The sequence below is a fragment of the Mus caroli genome, unplaced genomic scaffold, assembly GCF_978045245.1.
Source record: "Mus caroli unplaced genomic scaffold, Mus_caroli_1 scaffold_12, whole genome shotgun sequence".
NCBI lineage: Eukaryota > Metazoa > Chordata > Mammalia > Rodentia > Muridae > Mus > Mus caroli.
This window is the reverse complement of record NW_028227267.1, coordinates 67,347,626-67,364,204: the sequence shown is the minus strand read 5'-3', so window position 1 is coordinate 67,364,204 and position 16,579 is coordinate 67,347,626. Positions and strand designations below refer to the sequence as shown.

General features: G+C 44.2%; 1 long non-coding RNA gene across 1 annotated transcript in view; it reads right to left on the bottom strand.

Annotated features, from left to right (window-relative positions):
• The window catches only part of LOC110309928 (uncharacterized), a 41,349-nt gene that overhangs the window by 17,033 nt on the left and 7,737 nt on the right, over positions 1-16,579 (bottom strand). The gene's annotated exons all lie outside the window — the stretch shown is intronic.

Below are 16,579 nucleotides of genomic sequence, written 5' to 3'. Positions count from 1 at the left end.
CTCCCAGAATTCAAGTGTTTTGTTTTTAAGCCAGGCATGGTGAGAAGTGCTTGTAGTCCCCACCTCTGGAGGTGGAGACAGGTAGACCAGACCTCTGGGCTTGCTAGCCAGCCATTGTAGCCTACTTGATGAGTTCTAGGCCAGTGAGAGACCCTGTCTGAAAAACAAGAAGAAGGACAGTTGAAGATATCCTCCAACCTCCACAACACATGCACTTTTTATGCACACACATAAACAATGCATGTACACACACTCACTACATGCACGTATGCATGTGCTCACATGTGTGCACACACCACACACACACACACACACACACACACACACACACCACTCATACTCAAGAACTTCTGGAAGCTTCTTCTGCCTAAAACAGATGTGCCTCTCAGGGGCTGGAGAGGTCAGGAGTGATAGCTGGCTGCCTCCTTCCCACAGCCATGCTGTTATAGGAGAGAAGCAAAGGCAAGAAACTGCCTGTGGAGGTCAAAGGACAAGTGAGTGTCACAGCACAAAGGGCTCAGAGGTCATGAAGTTGAAGCACAGAGAGAGAGCTAGTAAAGTCAACAAGAGGACTGACCATGGACAGAAGTTGGTGCCCTGACAAAGGAAAACTGCATCTCCTCAGTGGACCAAAGGGCAGCTTTTCCCAGAGAAAAGAGAACCAAGTAGTCCGAGCACAAGATAAACCATTGAGAACCTCAATTGTGCATTTATGATAATGGCATAAATCTGATTAACAGAGCAATGACATCATCCATCCCAAAGCCTCTGGGGACCCCCAGTCTCTACTCATGAGAGAACAAAAGAAAAGAGGTCAAATAACAGTTTGCACTTATGAAAATAGTTTGACCATCATGGCTCAATAAACATGGCTTTGGGCGTCAGAGCCCCTGCACTTCAAATAAGGAACCACCAACCTGAAGGTCTAGCCATGTTGTCACATGCTACGACTAAGCAAGCATGATCCTTGCCTTCTACAGACTGTTATGTGTACACAACCTCATCTGGTTTGAACTAGCTCCTACTTTTTCACAGCCCACAGTTAGGAGAACAAATCCCCTGCCCTCTCAGAGAAGCCAAAGTATGTATGATCATGCATGCATGCACATACATACACACACACACACACACACACACACACACACACAAGCTGCTCCTTGCTAGTTACAGATGCTAAACTCACTCAAGTTGGGTCATAACCCCGAATTAACACTCAGAGCACTTTTTGGACTTGTGAAGAGTAGTGAAAGTTTTGAGTTGCTGACATGCACATCTCAAGATAGGTGAGACCCAACAAGGTTGCAAACACTCTGCCTTCTCCTGCAGTTCTCACATGCTAACCAGCAGTCCTTGTCAGGCTCTGTGGCACCTCTTGGTGGCACTTCTATTGCTAAAATAAGATGTTCCTCAAGTGCAGTGGTGAAGAGCAAGAAGGCTGACATATTACCTGTAATGAAGATACAGTCATTAGAAAGTTTTTGTTTAAGCAAGATATATGATGGCTTCTGGCTGTGACTTCATCATTCATGAATAAACTATGCACATTAAGCAAGCCTCTTAAAACAGAAACACACATAGATAAGGTTACATGTAGACTAAATAATGAGATGTGTAGTACCTTGAATAGGTTTGGCCCCCACAGACTCACAGGTTTGAATGCTTTGCCCACAAGGAATGGCATTACTAGGAGGTATGGTCTTGTTGGAAGGGATGTGGTACTGTGGGGGTGGGCTTTGGGGTCTCCCAGACTTAAGCTCTGCCCAATGTGCAATTTCAGTCATCTCCTGGCTGCCTGTAGAAGACAGTCTGGCTGTCTTCAGATCAAGATGTAGAACGCTCAGCTCCATCTCCAGTACTATGTCTGGCTGGACACTGCCATGCTTCCTGCCAAGATGATAACGCACTGAACTTCTAAAACTATAAGCCAGCCCTGATTAAACGTTTGCCTTTAGAAGAGTTGCCATGGTCATGGTGTCTCTTCCCAGCAATGAAACCCTAGCTAAGCAAAAGCTAGTGGGCGCCTAACCACATATTTCCCCTTGGGACCACTTAGAACACATTCCTTGACTTTACTGAGCATGACTGATGGAAATGATGGGGTCACATAGCAAAACCAGGCTTCCCTGCCTAGTGCTGGGCCTGAAACTAAAGGAAGAGCCATGATCTTTGTAAGCTATGATGTCTGAGCAAGAACATCTATAGCTACAAGTTTTCAGACCTGGAAGCTGCTCTTGAGAAATGTGACACTCACTGAAACGAAGGTCCTTTCCCCACAAGGAACAGACCAGTAACAGAAATTCTGGGGATTTATGGTACCCCTTTCCTCAAAATAGTTACCATATTTATGATGGGTGAACCAGCCCTTTGAAACTCTCTGTTAAAAAAAAAAAAAAAGCAGAGGGAATTTCCTTTTCAAAAGTATCACATGCTTGTGTCTCTGGGTGTTCTTTTGGTTCCCAGCAGTTGGGAGGGGCGACATTTGTGGGGAGCTCAAAACATCAGCACAAGTGACATTCCTGAAAGCAGTGATGGAGTTTTGGTGTCTCTGACAGTAACAGTAGATAGAAGGTCCCAGGCTAATGTGGTATTGCTGTCAGCAGACCATCCTAAGCCATGGAGGAAACAGGAGGATTGCCTCAAGCTTAGGGCCAACCTGGGCAATATAGTGAGTTCAAGGCCACCTAGAACTTCAGAGGAAGACCCTGTATCACTAAAACAAAGGAGGGAGTTTGAGGGAGGGAGAGGGAGAGAGAGATAGAGAAGAAGGACGAGGAGGAGGAGGAGGAGGAGGAGAGGGGAGGCAAGGTGAGGAGAGGCGAGGTGAGGCGGGGCGGGGCGGGGCGGGGCGGGGCGGGGCGAGCCTAGTTAATTTAAAATCAAGTATCAGATTGCAACTTGCTAGCTCACAGAATTGGCACAGACAATAAAGGGATCCAGACCTCACTTAGAGATAATCCGCATAAACAAAGGATGCTTCTTGCATTGCTGCTGGATGGAATATTGCACAACCCATGTCTATCCCCTGACTTACTGGGAAAATGGCAATGCTTCTACTGAAGCCAGTCCAATTCACAAGAGTCAGTTCCAGACTGTTTCTTTGTAACCCTTACTCCAAATTCCAAGTTCCAAATAGGAACACCCCATTTCTCAGAAGTCCGTTTCCAAAGACCAGTTGACCTGGTCTTTGGAGCATACTGGAGCATGCAGGTCTAGAATTTTCAATGCCAGTGTCTATGTGGATGCTGGGCCTTGCTTTCCACCACTCACATAATGGCTTAGGGCTATGGGGTTAGCATTATGGGTGACCTCCAGGTATCTTTCTTAACATCTAGGTCAAGGATGCTGACAATTGCTGGGTCAGGGAACACACAGGAAATGGAGCACAAAGCAGTTAGCTCAGTTCGGACAAGGTGATTCTGAGAGGCCTGTGGCTGTTGGATAGGAGAGAGAGAGAGAGAGAGAGAGAGAGAGAGAGAGAGAGAGAGAGAGAGAGAGAGAGAGAGAACAGATTGCTCAATGAACAGGGACAAAGCATTGTCTCAGCCGGGCGTGGTGGCGCACGCCTTTAATCCCAGCACTCGGGAGGCAAAGGCAGGCGGATTTCTGAGTTCGAGGCCAGCCTGGTCTACAAAGTGAGCTCCAGGACAGCCAGAGCTATAAAGAGAAACCCTGTCTCGAAAAACCAAAAAAAAAAAAAAAAAAAAAAAAAAAAAAAAAAAGCATTGCCTCTACCATCCCTGTACAGTCATTGCTGGAGCGTTTTGGGGAGAGAAGATGACAGTATGTTGCTCAAGAATGTTCCACGTTCATCATCCTAGAGAAGGCAGAGGGAATACTTGGTGATCAGTCAGGGGGCTCTGTCAAATCCCTGCCCTGTCTTTTAGGATAAGATGCATCCTGTTTCCACACTTGTTTCAAAGCCGAACTTGTTTAATTATCTGAAGTTTTCGGATTTATTTTGTTGTTTTTCTTTTAATTCGGTAAGTGTAGCCCGCAGCCTCAAAGTAAGCAGAGTGTGTCGTTAATGAAGCTGGTAAATAAGCTTAAAAGGAGGAGGAGGACCAGGAAGTAAGTGTTGCCATCTACCGGGAAAGTCCAACCTTCTCCATATCCATGCCACTCTCAGCCCTCTGTGCCCCACCGCTTGCAGAAGTCGGTTTACACAAGGTCTCTGTCATTGACTAGAAGGGCTGATAGACTCCCCAACTAGTGACTTCATTCAGACCTTGTTGACTAATGATTGCCCACCCCATATAGCAGGCACTGAGAATCACATAAGCACATGTGCCTGAAAGAACTTAGCACACAGTAGGCACTCAATCAATGCTTTTCTTTTCCTTCACTGTGGTTCCACATCTGTCAAACCTGAAGTCACAGCCGCATGAGGAATCAGGCGTTTTCTCTACATTTATACACAACTTCTCCTTAGGCAAAATACTGAACAAATCAGCTTTTATATATAATATTACTTCCATTTCTTTTGCAAAAGATGTGCTGACAAGACACCTGGTAGCATCTGAAATTTCATCTAGACAAAGAGGGCAGAGACCAGGGGAGCTGGGAGCTTGGTTTTCTCCTGTAAGCTTCCCACTGCCTCCTTTCTACCCTTGCAAATGCACCCACAACCCCAGCACATGTGCACCGGGATGATAAGAGACTTTCAAAGGCCTGGCTACAGCTGCAAGAAGTGAGTGGGTACGAACCTGTGTCTGTGTGTTTGTGTGGCACACACTCACACACATTCGCCTGGAGAGCTTTTGGAGCTCGCAGGACAATGGAGCAGAGGCAGAGAGCTTACAAAAGGGGAGGGAGAGGCAGGGGAGCAAAGAAAGAAGACTGCTTGGCTGCCTCCCTTCAGTTCTGGCTGCAAAATCTGAGCCAGCTAACCAGTTAACCATATGATAAAGGACAGCAGGGAAGGAGGGGAGCTGCCAGCCCGAGGGCCCTGATGTGGAATAAAGATAAACATTAATCACTGCAGTGCCTTATGGGAGCTGGGGTTGTTCTGTATGCATTTTGGTGGGGGATTTATGAACTAGGTAAATGTGGGCCTTCGTGGGCCTTCATGCTAACCCTGGGTTAGGCAGATAATCTCACCCTGATCCCCGTATACACAGCTCACTCACTCCTGCACATGCACATACACAGAGCACACACACACACACACACACACACACACACACACACACACACATGGAGGCGGGCTGCTCTTGTGATGAGGGCAGATTAAGGATGGAGGAATGGAGGCAAGTATTGGAAAAACGAAAGACAAACAAACATGCATTTATGGAGACCTACTTGGTGCTAGGCACTTCAGAAGAATTTTTTTTTAGCCCATTTGTACAAATGAAGGAAACTAAGATGTAGATACGTGATTTGGACTTCGTTTTTATTTTCAGATCTACACAGCTGGTAAGTAGTGAATAAGGACTCAAGCCTAGATTTTCTCTCTCTCTCTCTCTCTTTCTCACTCTTTTTTATGCCCAAACTAAGATGCTTAGCATGAAAATTATGGGAAATTTGGACAGATGTATATACTCAAGACTCTCAAAAAATGAATATAATAAACATCCTGAACCCCGATGTCCCCAGTTTCCCCCCATAAGCCTTTGCAATCTCCCTCCTCCATCCTTCCCTTCCCCTCCTCACCAGGCTGCAATGGGAACACTTTTCTGTTACCAAAGAACACTTTGTATTTTCTGGAATTTTCCATTTATTTGGACTCACAGAATGTATATTTTTTGTGTGTTAGCCCTCTGGCACTCATCATGATTATGTTGAAACGAATCTGTGTTGTAACATGAACTGGTGTCCCCTTACTTCTATGTAGATGCCATTCCCCTGATATGCCACAATTGGGTTATAACACAAATGTGTTAGTAAATATTTGGATTATTTCTGCTTTGAGACATTATGTACATTCACACACACACACACATACACACACACACACACACCACAAAATCCTCTATTCATCATCATCATCATCACTGTTTCCATGACATGAGTGTGGGTATGGTATTGTATACATGCTAGAGTCCAAAGACCTCTTACTCTCTCCACTTTTACACAGGATCTGTTATCTAACTCAGATCATCAAGCTTGTGTGGGAAGTAGCTTTATCCACTGACCTATCTCTTGGGATCCTCCAATCTTAATTTAAAAACAAAACAGAAAATTCACAGCTGACTCTAAGAGCCAGGACTAAGGCCTTCCAACAAATTCTTCATCTCTGCCGGACCCCCCCCCCCCCAGGACTGCTGTCAACACTCTAGAGGGAACAGCTATTTATTTTGCTATAGACAAAGACAAGGGAGAATGCTGGGGAATGACACTTTGTTTCTATAAAGAATAAAATTGTGTCCGCGGGGTGTTCCGGGGGGTGGGGAAGCTGGATAAAAATTAGAATAATTTAACAAAAAGTTGTACAGATATAAAATTACCCATATGAGAAGATACTTGCTATCATTGGTCACTAGAGCATTCAAGTGAAAGCCACATCCCACAAGGGACCTCCTCATGCAGGATGGAATGACTGCAATGGAACAGACCAACCATTCTAAGAGGCAGGGATAATGTGACATGAGAGGATGCTCCAGCTTTGCTGGTAAGGATGTGAAAGGATGGGGTTGTGTTAGGACACAGCGGGGCTGATTTCATGCAGAAACTAGGATTGCATAGAACATAGTACACTCCTAGATAGTTACCTGGGAGAAATGAGAGACATACTCCTACAGGCACCTACTCATCCTTGGAAGACCAACACAGGTGATTCTGACAGTGATTCACACCTGGAAGCCATTGTGCTGAGGGTCTATGATATATTGATAAATGAGCACATCTCTTACTCCTCAACTGCTCAGTCAAATCTCTACTACGGGACCTACACCTGCAAATTTAACCAGGTTCAAAATTACTCAAGAAAACCTAGCTACACTGAACATTTGCAGATTTTTTTTCTTGTCATTTCTTAACAAACAAGACAACTATTTATACAGCATCTACCTGATGTTAGGCTTGTGAGTCAGTTAGAGAGGATTTTGAGCATCATGGGGTATTGGTACCCTAGAGAGTCCTGCCTATGGGAATCACTGTATAAGTAAAGGCTTACCCATTAATGAGGAAATACAACTCAATAAATCTACGTAATGTTGGACAAGATACTTAGCCTTTCTGGGACTATGTTTTGTACATTTCTATATTTTGTTGATCTCAAAGAACTCTATCATAAAAAGGGAGAATGTGAGGGCCTTTGCTTTCCTGCCAGTAGGAGCATCCCTATCCCCTTTCTGACAGGAGTTCCGTCATTTGAGTAGGTACACAAAGGTACATACACACATATACACACTCACCTACACACTGAGAAGCACACATATACACATACTTATACATACAATATACACACAGGCATACACACACATACACTCACACTATCCCTCACACATACTCATGTACACATTCACATTTAAGCACCCATACATACATTCACACTCACACACAGTTACATAGATACACTACACACTCTCACACACAGTCACATGTATACACACATGCACACACACTCATATAAACACACTCTTATACACATGCACACACATGCTCACTCACTCACATTCACAGTCCACAGACACATACACACAAACTCACACATACTCACATAGGCACATACACACACTTATACATAGACATATACACACTTATACATACACACACTCTCACACACTTACATTTACACACTTATAGACACACACACACCTTGAGATTTTGAAATGTTAATCTCTCCAACAGTGAGGCTGTCACAGTTACTGTGGACCTGCTCCCAACACAAAGCCATCTACTGCTTTGAGGCCCACACGAAGCATCTTCCTCTTGTTAGAATCCCCTTTGTCTGCAGTGATTTGCCCATTCTGAATAGCCAGCAGAATGAAATTGGGGACAGCACCATCCACCTCTGTCATTTGGAGATAGACTTGTCACTTGCAGTCTCCAGCTGCACCTGGGGCACTTCGGGTCAAAAACTGTTTCAAGGCCTCACTTATTACCACTCTTTAAAGAAGTCAGTTCTCTGATGTAGAGACGGGCCAGTCCATGTTTTGCCCCCTCAAAATGTGCTCCCACCCCCATGATCCCAGTGCTTTCTTTGAAAGCCTGTTTACTTCAGGAAATTCAGCAATTGCTCGCAAAGTTCCTTTGATGTCTATTGAATTTAATATGTTTCACTACATTATGGAAAAGCTATTTCAGCTTGGGCAACAGCATCCCCTTGATGTGCAGAGGGGGCTTTCTGTTGGATTTTGTGTGTGCGGTTGTTGATTTGTGTGGTTGAATTCTTTCTTTTTTAAGAATGATTTGAAGATTATTTTTTTTTAACTTTTTAAAAATACTAGCCGAAGGGTGAGCAAGCACGGAGATTGACAGCTCCTGGAAGCTCAAATCCTCTGCGGAGGGGGAGATCACAGGAAGCAATTCGTTCCTCATTTTCCCTAATTCCATTGCCAGCAGTGGCTCTACAGTGAGCCAACACAGAGCATCTTTCAGAAGCCTTGTATCTATCAATGGACAATCAACAACCCACTGTGCTAAATGAAGTCTTGCACTAGGTATAAAAGTCAAATAGATTAAAGAGTAACTGTGAGCTGAGGGCTGTGTCTTTACAAGACTGAATGATGCATCCCACGGATTTGCATCTGCTCACAACTTTGCAAACATGAAGAGGTAATCAAGTTAAAATGAGGTCATGCCTCATCCCTAACCCAGTGACTGGTATCTTTGTGAGAAGAGGAAAAATCAAAGTGGGAAAACAAAGCAAGGGAAGACAGAGCCAGATGAGAATGATGTCGCCACAAGCCCAGGAGTGCCCATGATCACCAGGTACCTGGAAAGGCAATGGCTGGAAAGGCAATGGGATTTGAGATAAAGCTTATGGAGTGGATACAGATGAGCCAACCAACACCTCAATCTCCATCCTTCAGCACCTAAAACTACTAGTGAAGAAATTCTTATTGCTTGCAGTTCTCAATTTGTAACAATTCTTCATGGCAGCCCTACAATGTTATCATATCCAAGACATAATTAGTAACACACAGCTATATACTATGTCGGTGATGTGAATGCTCTCATGTGCTTAATCATTGCAGTCTTATAAATGAAGTACTATTATTAATACCCCATGCTTAGGGTAACCTCAGGATTTATCCAAATCTAACACATTTGAAGGAAAGGAAACATGATGAATAGCTACACTGGGATAATTGGCTTTGACTAACACTGTCAGGAATGTATTTCACCTTCCCCATATTACAGATAAGGAGACTGAATCATAGGAAAGTTAACTACCTTGCCCAGGATTACCTGGCTTGTAAGTATAAGACATAAGGTGTTGACCTAGGCAACCTGGCTCCAGAGAGTGTGTTTGTCTTACTGGATCCACTCAGACCCTGGGACCTAAACAGGAAGAAAGAGCCACATGCATATAGGGTACCACATAGGGTACTGCATATTGGGTACTATACTGCATATAGGCCTCATCATGGGCCTGCATTGACACTGGAAAAGACAGAAGAGAAAGCAAGTAGACTTCTCATTTTGTTATGCAGAATCTCAGGAAGAGAAGTCAGAGAACCTAGAATATGAAATTCTGCTCTCTAGTAACAGTGCCCTGTGGCCAGGCATTCCCTCTTTTTTGCCTGTGTTCCCGCCCAGCTGCCTTTTATACCTTCTAACTTCAGTTGCATCCAATAATAATCAGTGACCCCCCCCCCCAGGATAGCTCAGGTCAGAGTATCAAACAATGGCTGATGGTTGCAAAGAACTCTGGAGGAGAGGGATCCTCTTCAGCCTACAGATGTCCCCAAGAATCTCCTATGGCCCCTGTCTTAGTCGGGGTTTCTATTCCTACACAAAACATCATGACCAAGAAGCAAGTTAGGGAGGAAAGGGTTTATTCAGCTTACACTTCCACATTGCTGTTCATCACCAAAGGAAGTCAGGATAAGAACTCACACAGGGCAGGAACTTGGAAGCAGGAGCTGATGCAGAGGCCATGGAGGGTGCTGCTTACTGGCTTCCTTCTCTTGACTTGCTCAGCTTGCTTTCTTATAGAACCCAGGACCACCAGCCTAGGGATGGCACCACCCACAATGGACCTCCGACCTTGATCACTAATTGAGAAAAAGTCTTACAGCAGGATCTCATAGAAGCATTTCCTCAAGGGAGGCTCCTTTCTCTGTGATAACTCCAGCTTGTGTCAAGTTGATGCACAAAACCAGCCAGTACAGCTCCTAAAGTAGAAAATGAGATGTACCATACTAAACGTAACCTTTGGGTTTCCTGAGAAACAACAGATAGACAGTCCTTCCTCTCCTAAAGAGCAGAGGCCAGGGACAGTAAAAACAAAGACCACATTCTGAAGTCTGTACTGGTTTTTAAGTCAAGTTTTCCGCCCTAAATTAGACTGAAGTCTTCATGTCCCCACTCCCTGTGGCCTAGGTCACCTCCCAGGTGACACCTTGCACATTACTAGAGACTCGGACAAGCCTTGAGTTCACTGTCTCTTTAGAACTGGTGCTTGTGACCACTATGGTCAGCCTCTCTGGGCTGGCACACGGTCTGGTCTCTGTCTGTAGCTGATATCAATCAGTCTCCTCTCTCCCTGGAAGTTGCTTCGTGGGCAGATCCTGATCAGCTTAGGTACTCATCCCATCCTATTAGTCCCACATTATGTAAAACCTGCTTTCTAAGCAACTGTCTGCCGAGGTCCCTTATCTCCAGCTGCATGAGCCAGTGCCCTACAACTGCACTCTGACTCCATTCTCCTCTGCTTTGTCTTTTCTCCTCATGGATTCACCCATCTCACCACTATGTCGACCCTTGAGGCGCGGTATGGATCGGTCAGTATCATGTCTGATGTGATGACTTTCAATGTATTCCAGTAAAATGCATCTCCAGTATAAAGACCAAGCTCCCGGGCGTGCACCCCTATAGCTACTCCCTCGTCCTGCACCCAAACTGCATCTAACATCCCCTTACTCTCTCCAGGCACAGTGCCCTCCCATTCTATACCCTACTTGTCCCCAAATACATCAGTTCTTCAGTGCCTCTTCTTCCATTGCCAAGAATGCCACCATCCCTGTCCCTAACCCAGTCTCTTTTTCTCCTTTAAGGTACATCTCTGATACCACCTCCTGATGTCAATGCCCTTGCTTCCTCCTTTCCATACCCAGCTTCCCTTAGAACCAGTGCCTAGCAGCTCATGGGTCCTAAAGGGTGTTAACAAAGGTCCTCTGGCTCTTCTCCCAGCTGACTGATGGCAGAGTCCCCACTGTGCTTCTCTGGCTCTTTGGAGACCAAACATCCTCACCTTTGAATCCCTATGATGTCCAGCTGTGCAGACAACACAAAAGGAGCTCAGACAAAATATGCTATAGCTAAGATCAAATTCCTCATCCATCTGCCTGCTTCCTGGATGGGGCCTGCTATGTACATGGCCCCATATGTGGAAACTAGAGGCTGTATGGGAAGACACACAAAAGCCTCCAAAGAAACTCACTGAGAGGGAAGCCCAGGATGTTATTATGCCCCAAGACAGGGGAGGAAAGAACAGGACAGCATGCAATTGGCTTATGCGGGCACCCTCCTCTGAAAGCCTCTGCTGCCAGCCCTTGCAGGAGCATTCTGAAGGTTTTTTCCCCTTCAGTTCCTCCTTTTCTCCATTGCCCCAGCCCTCTGGTGTTCATGGAGATTTGGCTGCCAAACCCTTTCCAAATACACATCATTAATTCCACTAGGCCACTCATGTGGGGCCACGTATTTGCAAAGGGAGAGAAAGGCAGAATTCAGAATCTGGCCTGCCACATGCAAAGACCAATGGGAAGGTGAACCAAAGACAGCCTTTATGTTTTTTGTTTTTCAACAGACAGAAGGTCACGGCAAGCAGCAGCCATTAGGCTAATTAGACCCTCGGAATAAGAGAGGGGAGGGAACTCTCCAGCGGAGGAGAGAGAAGGGAGGGGACAAGGACAGTAATTGAAGCCAAATAATGAATATTAAACTCTCGTAAGTAATGTTTAATTAAGTTATCTTACGACAGAGGCTTTTTGCAAATATTTCCATGGGATTCAAAGTAGCACATTAAGTGCCTGGGAAAATAGCTAAGCAGGGAACACAGGCTGCCTGCCTTCCCTCCCATCTAGGCAGCTGCTTCAGGGGTAACAGAGTTCCCAGGGTTAAAAGCTAAGGAGAAGACAGAGGACTAGACACCTAGCCCACTGCTTCAGCCTGCTCTGAGCAGCTGCCTCACCAGGCCACAGGAGACAGGTTAGAGTTGAAAACTCTTTGTCCTGACGCTTGTATAAGATCTGCAAAGGAGGACAGACTGACAAATGAACAAATGACTCAAGGACAACGCAGGCTTTACTCAGGAAAGGAGATGCCGAGGTGGTCTTTAGTGCAAAGAGCAGAGTCTGTTCTTTCCTCTCAGGCTTAGTGGCAGAGGGTAGAAAGGGGGAGTCGGGAAAGGGAGAGTGAATAGTTTTCTTTTTTTTTCTTTTTTTCTGGTCCTGGGTAGGTTGTTGCTAGGGGGCCGGTAGGGTGTGTGCTGAGCTGAAGAGTGTCAGAGAAGCATCTTTCCTGTCCTAGGGAATGATAAGGGATGAGGATTAAAAAGCAACAAGATAACATTGTTTTCAGTACTTGATGTGGTTTAACCTAAGTGGAGAAACTTTGAAAATGGCATGGTCATGGCTGACATCTTGTACGAACAAAGCGGAATCAACACTTGAGAAAAGATGTTTTCAAAGCCTGAAAATCAGCCGAAGGTAGCTATGTGGAGTATGCAAAAGTCATCTTATATAAGACATGGGAACTCAATGGAAAAAGTGGAAGATGCGTACAAACAGGCAATTTGCAGAAAGGAAATTAATCCAATAAGCATATAAGGAAACAAATATACTATCCAAAGTTGGTATCTGAGTCAATACCTACTTGCTGGGCAGCTGTAATATGCCAGATTCAGTCACCTGTCCTTTCTTGATAAGACAATTAAAAGCAATCAAATTAATAGTGAAAATGAGATGCTAACATTGGGAAAATGGACAAAGAGATATCGTGAACACCCCCTATCCCCACCCTGAAGATCATCTCCAGGGTCAGGTTAAAGTGCAAATAGGAGGCGAGAGTTCTGCATATCTCAGCAATCCTGCCCATCATTAGCTCATCACTGTCTGGGTTGCAGTCTCCTTCTGCACCATGGTCTGCCAAGTTCTCAGAGCTGTGAAATCTCTTTCTGGGATCATGTTCTCCCTCTGGCTAGCACCAGGCTTCAGCCTTCTCCTTCTCGCAGCATGAGACTCCTAGAGGAAATCCCAGTTCCCTTGGGTGCCTTCTTTCACAGCCTGGTAGCCAAAGGGAGAGAAAAACTAGTGTCTCTTTAGAACATGTGATTCCTCTCAAGCATGTCACTTAAACTACCATCTCTTAGACACCAGACAAACATTATGAGTTAATATCTGCTTGTGTTAGTGAGGATACAGGTGGCCAGAAATGTGACATTGAGATAAACAGATGCCACTAAAGAGCAATGCATCAACACACTCACACACACAAGGATCCAGGAAATTCCCTTCCAATTATATATTCTAGATTCTCAAAAATGTGGCAAGTACATGCATGGAGGCATTTTTGGGTGGTGCAACTTGGAAACAAATACATTCATTAGCAAGACAATAGATCTATCAGCCAGAGCATATATGAAATGAAACTGGCAAAGACATTGTATCACAATGCTAAATCTTTTCAACAGAATTTTAAGGGAAAAAAATACAAAATAACCAAAGACAGAACAGGAAATTAAATCATCATTATGCAATTTATTTAAGAGCTTTAGGTGTTATGCTGTGCACATAGGTAGACTCTTCTGGTCAGGAGTCAGAATATATTATCCATTGCCCATGCATATTTACAGACAAATGTATATGAATTAAGAATGAAATGCATGCTAATAACACTGTATGCATGGTAGAAGCTACCTGGGGCAAGGAATTCTAGAAATAGTGTGGATAGTGTCCAGAGCTCTAAGTGGGTACCCAGCACATTCATCTGTAAAGTTTTTGCACATTTTAAACATTTCAGAAGATATTTAAATGTAGCCATCATATTCTTAAACAGATATAAATACATTTTATTAGATTGCAAACACCATGAATGGCTGTACTTCATTTCTATTAAGTGCTATGCACTTAGGATTAATGGTGTGTATTTGCAAAGGGCTATGCAGGCAAATCTCCACCAACTCCAGAGGGTGAAACCAATGGGAAAAGGAATAAACGACAAAGTCTGAACCTTCCTCATAGGAAGACAGGAAGTGAAGTCCTCAGGCAAAACTGAGGGGGGGGGAGGTGCCTGCATAAGCCAATCATGAGCTTTCTTACTCTTTCTTCTTCTGTCTTGGGACATAAGGGCTTCCTTCTCGGTGGGTTTCCTTGGACACTTTTGTGAATCTACCCATGGTCTACCTACAGCCTCTAGATTTCCACCCACTTGTGCATGTCATGTGCAATCAGGGAAGAGAGGAAGATCAGACATGAATAGGAGCCAACATGTAAAGCATAGGTACATGTAAAAAACAGCACAGAGGGGGCTTGGGGGATTGTGATGTGTTCTAATGTTGAAGCATCTACAAAAAAACAACAAAAACAAACAAACAAAAAACACCATACCTGAGGATCAGGTGGACTGCTATCTGCCCAGCACTAACCCATGAAGAGCAATGACCATAACCAGACCACGTGCATTACTGGACCTCTCATGAGTCCTGGTGAACAAAAAGACCTGAAGGTGGAAGCTCTTTCTACAGTTAAACAAAACTCAACAATTCTCCCTGAAAGAAAGAGGTTGTATTGCAGTCTGTGTCTCTATTGCATTACAGACTTTATTACACATATATCTAAATGCAGCTGCCCCAAAGTCAGCAGGAATTTCCTGAGCACTGACAGAAGCCCTTTTTTTTTTTTTTTCTTTTCAGACTTTGAGAATACACTTGGTCAGCAATGAGAAAACAGACCTGGATCATGGAATATGAAGAGCAGCGACAGAAACCAAACACATCGACAGAAGTACCCGAACCTCTTTGAAAGGCGATTTGGATTTGAAAATGTCATTCTCAGGAAGTTCATGAATGAACCCTAATTTCTGGGAGGGTTTGCTGTGATGAACTCCTCAATCAAAGAGCAGCATCGCCCCAGAGAGTGACATTGCTGTGTTGACTATTTATTGAAAAGTGAACAGAGCCAGAAGGAAAGCCAGAAACCCTAGCATTGCATTGGTTTATCAGGGCATCAGAGGCTAACTCCAACTCTGTGATTAGGAGATGGGTCTATCCAAGGTTTTGCCAATGTCAGTCTACAGTTTATCTGTAACTGATGATGGTTTGGGTCACCAAGTACTTGTAATGAGCATAGAGCATACAGCTCACAGAGCCTGAAATATTTCCTCTCTGCCTCTTTACAGCAATTTTTTTCTAACCCCAAGTCTAGAGTGAACCTGTGCATGAGGAATAGTACAATATAGGTCACACACAAAATATAAAAGCTATTGACCATCACCTTGAGATGTCAGAAAGTACATATCGAATTTAACCTAATAAAATGACAAGGTGTGATCAACCTAAAGAATTTTTTAACATTATATATTTTGGTTTATTATTCCTAAATACATGCAAATCAGATGTATATTTAACAATTACAGCATTATCTCCATGCTGTTGGTTACAACTGAAATGCTCTGTACCTATGTATGGTTAATGGCTAGTATTGTAGAAAGGCCAAGGCCAGATAATGTAAAATTTATATAGGCTTCAGGACAGGCACACAAACACACATACACACATATGTACACACACACACACACACACACACACACACACAGATGACAACATTCAATTCTACTTCTAATTCTGTGAACTCTTCCCTGATTCTTCCCATCCACACCAACCTTTAGCAGTATGTAGCTCTCTGTTGATGTATGAATTACATGTCTGAACATAAGAACCTCATACTTTGCAGCCCACAGACCTGAGTTTCTAATCTGACCCGCAACTTGCTCATTCTGGGCTTCTGCTCTCATTCAACACTCTATACCAGACTTTCACACTACTCTATCTAACCTTATCTCCCCTTATCTCCCCTTCTGGAACTTTGACATGGAATTTTTCCCTCTTCTCTTGCTTATAGATATCTTAGAATTTCCTCAGCTAGCACCTGCCTGTACCTTTCTTGGGGTGGGAAAGGCATGTCAAGGAGCTAGCTCTAGGCTGGGTTGAGAGAAAAACACCCCTACAGAGTAGTACACCAAAGTCAGAAGTAAAGGACTCAACAGTACCTGGAAGGGTCCTTTGGGGTGAGAGAAACAGTAGACATCTTAGAGTTACCCAGTGAGAGATATTGGGAGAATTGGACACAGAACCAGATTTAGGAGAAAAGTGTCTAGGGCCCAAAAAAGGTTTCTCAGAAACCCAATTCACAGTCAGAGTCAGGTAATAGGGAAGTCACAGTGGAAGCCCAAGTCCCAAGCTTCAGGGTCTGAG